This window comes from Acyrthosiphon pisum, chromosome A2 (assembly GCF_005508785.2).
Source record: "Acyrthosiphon pisum isolate AL4f chromosome A2, pea_aphid_22Mar2018_4r6ur, whole genome shotgun sequence".
NCBI lineage: Eukaryota > Metazoa > Arthropoda > Insecta > Hemiptera > Aphididae > Acyrthosiphon > Acyrthosiphon pisum.
The window spans coordinates 26,699,678-26,703,507 of record NC_042495.1 but is presented as its reverse complement, the minus strand read 5'-3'; the positions used below and the strand labels follow the sequence as shown (position 1 = coordinate 26,703,507).

General features: G+C 27.9%; 1 pseudogene; it reads left to right on the top strand.

The window, feature by feature from the left end:
• The first annotated feature begins 154 nt into the window (after positions 1-154).
• On the top strand, positions 155-3,549 carry LOC107883219 (annotated as a pseudogene).
• The last annotated feature ends 281 nt before the right edge of the window (positions 3,550-3,830 follow it).

Genomic DNA, 3,830 nt, shown 5'->3' with positions numbered 1-3,830 from the left:
ACAACTCAATCACATTTTTCCGGTTAAATATATTTATATAATTATTTCCGGCAATATTTAGGTGTTACAGATCAAGGATGTCAATCTTTTTAAATATATCAGTTTATTTTAGAACGCATGTCTGTTACCTATTTATTCTTATTGTTGAATACGTATGAAACACTCTATATTTGTTGAAACCATAGGCAAAATGTTAATCAAAACGTTCGGACTTATTTTATACTTCTCATCGTCTCAATCCGAAAACGTTTTTAGGCCAAACTTGCCAATGGTAAATTAATAATCAGCTTGATTTATTAAACATTTTATGTTTTTTCTATTATTAATTCTAATGTGTCAAATTTATATTTGCGATTTGTTTGTAATGAAATTTGTATATATTATATCTATTCCACTCATTACAGGGTGAATATCACCTGGACTTTTATAAAGTATATCCGTGTGAAACAACAAAAAACCATCCGATTCAATTTAATTGGTATTTTAGTAAAAAGACATCAAGTATAACGGAGTTAAAAGGCAATACGACACTTTTGATACCTTTCGATGATACAATTTCAGTAAGTACATATTATACGTATAATGATTACTTTAAGAGTTGTATAATACACAGAAAGTTTTGTATTGTAATATCTCGTAGGTAAAAAAATTAATAATGATAAATTTATTTAATAGATCCTCCAATATATTATAGAATAAGTCCTGACTGGTTCATAATCAACGAATGGCCAAAAATATCGAAATGATTAATTTTTAATTTTCTGTCCAAGTTCATTTTAATTATAAAATGGAAGTTTTACTGTAGTTCTATAACTAATAGGGGGGGGGGGGCTATAATTGTCCGGAAAATAATTCTACGGATTGTAAACAGCCGGAATGTAAATTTGAGGACCATTAAAGTTCGGAATGCAATAACCCGTTCTCCCCCTAATAGTACTTCATATGTACCTACCATAATTAAAAAAACCTAGCTACTTCATTGGTTAGACCATACGGAGACAAATTTAGAACTACACATTATAGTTTCATTAAAATTTCGTTTAATGACACATAAAACTATTTTGTATCTGTAATTAACTGGAAATAATTACCCGGTTGTAATAAATTTTTTTTTTATTTGTGTTCCTCGTTACTTATACATTATAATATTAATCATAATTATGATTATATTTATCACGACATAAGAATCTGAAGTAGCAAAGTTATGGTAAACATAACAATTATATTATTATAGTTATGATCTGTGAGTGATTCATTTTAATTTTTACACGAATTTTAAATGTTTGTAGTCATCTTAAATAAAGCAATATAGTATTTATTTGTAGATTGATGCTACCTTGCATCTTGGGGCTTAACTGGCGGATGGGTGCCAAATGCATATATTCTCAACACCAAAAATGCATGCAGTACGATAAAACAACTCATTGGAAATGCATTTTTAAACTTTTTAGAGGGTTTCAATATTCCAACTAATAAATGTCCATGGCCAGTGGTAATGTATAAAACCATTAAAAATATTTATATAATTTATAATTTTTTAATGTTTATTTTATTTCATTATAATTCAATTATAATACAATAATAACAAAAATAATATTATAGCTGATACGCTAGTATACTGAGTTATTCTATAGATAAATATACAATAGTAATAATACAATATTTTTAATTTAGCTATACAATAATAACACCAATGTTCCCTTAAATATTTACATTTATAAATAAACAATTTGATTGATACACAATATGTATATTCTAATCAAGATCATTAACTATTATTTCTTTTATATGAGTTTTATTTATTATATAATAGGTTTTATTAGAACGATTTTCACATAAACGTTGTACACTCCCCTACAAATTCTAAAAGCTTCAGAGCATCGGAACTCACGGATGAGGTGAAACATGGTGGTCATTAGACTCCCATGCTTCATGTAGTCTGGGGGGTGTTGTGAACCCCTGTCTGTATGCTATACGCAGTATGAGATATAGTTATAGTATAATATAGTATAGTGTGTAAGCATATTAATATGTGAACAGACAGAGTCACACGGTCTTAAGGAATTCGCTGTGTAGACAGTTTTGAGCCCGTGCGAGCCGCTACCGTGTCTCTCTGTCTGTGTAATATTCAGTGTAGTCCTGGCAGACCATCGAGCAGAGCCCCTGTTGTTTTCTTAAACCTAATAATTATTCTGTGCAACTAAATTTCTTTTCAAATTAATTATATTAATAAAGTATTAGTGATAACTCAAACACCTCGTATTTATTTACTAACGAACAAACTCGGCTGTGGAGACGTCCATAACAACTATTTACATCATTATTTTTTTCCTAATTAATTAAATAATAATACCATGATAAATGGTTTACAGTTGCAGCTGGTTGAATTAATTTTATATTAATGTATATAGGAAAGCTGTAAGCGACTATAGTCACACTATTGGCATAAATATTGAATTATTTAGGTTTGTTAAGGGATAACATATTTTATTCAATCCAATTACAGATATGCCGTAAGGCACCGTCAACACTTTGTTTTAATTATATAATATAATAATTACGCTGGTATTTAGTAAATATAAATTAAGAATATTATAGGGCCTAGTGAATTACCTTGTGTGACTCCATAATCTTTGACATAACAATAATAGCTACTATAATGTGAGCCTTGTGTATGATATAAGGGCCTATAAAATCTGAGTTTAATCCTATCATCTATAAATATTCCGGTTATGGAAGAAACTGTTCACTCTATACCAATAGTATTTATATATAACATTGATTTTCGTATTATTGTGATTACCAAATGACTCAGATATGAGTCAGGGTTTATAATATAGATGTTACATAGTTTTGAAAAACGTATAATCAGTGCGTAATTTTATTTTTTTTTTTGTTTACAATACTAACTAAACTTGATTAAATTATAATAATAAATTATAAAATGAACAATGTGAGCACTTTTCTATCAAAGTATTAGGTGATCTTGAGTACTATAAAATTATAACAATTTTCTGTACAATCTATTTTAATTGAAATTCTAACTTTTTTTTCTTTGATTAAATTTGTATTCTGATACGTAAAATGTTTCTATTATATATAAATTCATATAGACTAAACATTTTAAAAAGTGTTGAGTAAATGGGAAAAAAAATCCAAACGTAGCAATTATGGCAACTAATTGAGTACAGTTATAAAGGATATCATTAAAAAAAATACTACATTGACAAACATTTCTAACATAATCAAACAACCGAATATTGATCATGTTACAATCGTAACGTGTTAAATTTTACCCAGTCACCACTACCTACTTATGCATTTGTAACAATTTTGTTTTCTAAATGTTTGCAGGGCACATTTATTACGTCAGGGATCGATAAGAAGAAACTTGAAGATATGAACTTTCCCAAAATATATTTTTATGGAAAATATAAAGCTGTGTTTCGCTATAAAAATTTGAAAAATGAAGTAGTTGGCTGCGTTGTCGTTGAGTTTCATCTTATGCGACCTTGGGAAACACCAATTTTATTAATGTATATGCAATAATAATATAATATGTTATTAACTTGTTATGATAAATATGTAATAAATATTTTAAACAGTTCCAACAGTAATTGATTTAATTCACATTCTAAGGGTGGCAAAGGCAATATCCTTTTGACCATCTAATCACTTAAGCCAAATAATATATATAGCATACAGCCATACTATATAATATATACTAATAATTATTGTAGATGACCTTGTTCACTGAAAATACTCGAATACGCTATATATTATAATATGACATACATAACAATTCAAAAGTGTGTTCTTTCACTGCTCAA